Raw genomic sequence first — 878 nt, forward strand, 5'->3', positions numbered from 1 at the left:
GGCTTCACAGGAGCCTAAATGACCTAGCTGAACTTTATGCTCTATCATTCTCAGCATGTGGTATCCATTCTGTGTGTCACCTCATGGCCCCAAGTGGCTGCTAGAGCCCCACCACATCTGCATTCCAAAGAGCAGGGGGAAGAAAGAGGAATGGGGGTTGCTCTTTCCCTCATAAGGAAACTTCCTGGAAGTAAAGTATAACACGTCAACTTCTACTTCGTTGGCTAGAATCTCATCAGATTGGAAATGATGTCTTTTGCCCGGGAAGTAATGTGCCCAGCAGAAATGGACTGCTCTGTGACAACAGAAGTTGGGGAGATGGGTCTCAAGAGTCAACTAGCAGTCCTCTATCGTGGGGAGATGGGACTTAAACTGTGAGAAATCCCCCACCTATGGGAAGGATGTTTCAAAGATGCAGAAGATAGATGCCTAAACATATTCTTTTCCGTATGTGCATTTCCAAACAATAGTCGCCACCATAAAATGCTCCTGCCTAACATAATGCAAGCATCCCTTATACAAACAAAAACACATTCACCCTCTATTACTCCAGACGGGAACAACTCAAAGTATCATCAACGACTGCATCCAGTTCCAAGGTGGAGATCTCTGAAAAATGTGCGATTGATACTTTTTTTTTTAAAGCTAATTTATTTATTTTGAGAGAGAGAGAGAGAGCTTGAGCATGAGCAGGGGAAGAACAGAGAGAGAGGAGAGAGAGAATCCTAAGCAGGCTCCGTGCTGTCAGCACAGAGCCTGACATGAGGCTTGATCTCATGACCTGAGATCATGACCTGATCCCAAATCAAGAGTCGGATGCTTAGCTGACTGAGCCACCTGGGTGCCCGCAGATTGGTATTTTGAAAATGACTTCCTAA

Source organism: Herpailurus yagouaroundi, unplaced genomic scaffold (genome assembly GCF_014898765.1).
Source record: "Herpailurus yagouaroundi ecotype Mexico unplaced genomic scaffold, PumYag 77, whole genome shotgun sequence".
Classification (NCBI taxonomy): Eukaryota; Metazoa; Chordata; class Mammalia; order Carnivora; family Felidae; genus Herpailurus; species Herpailurus yagouaroundi.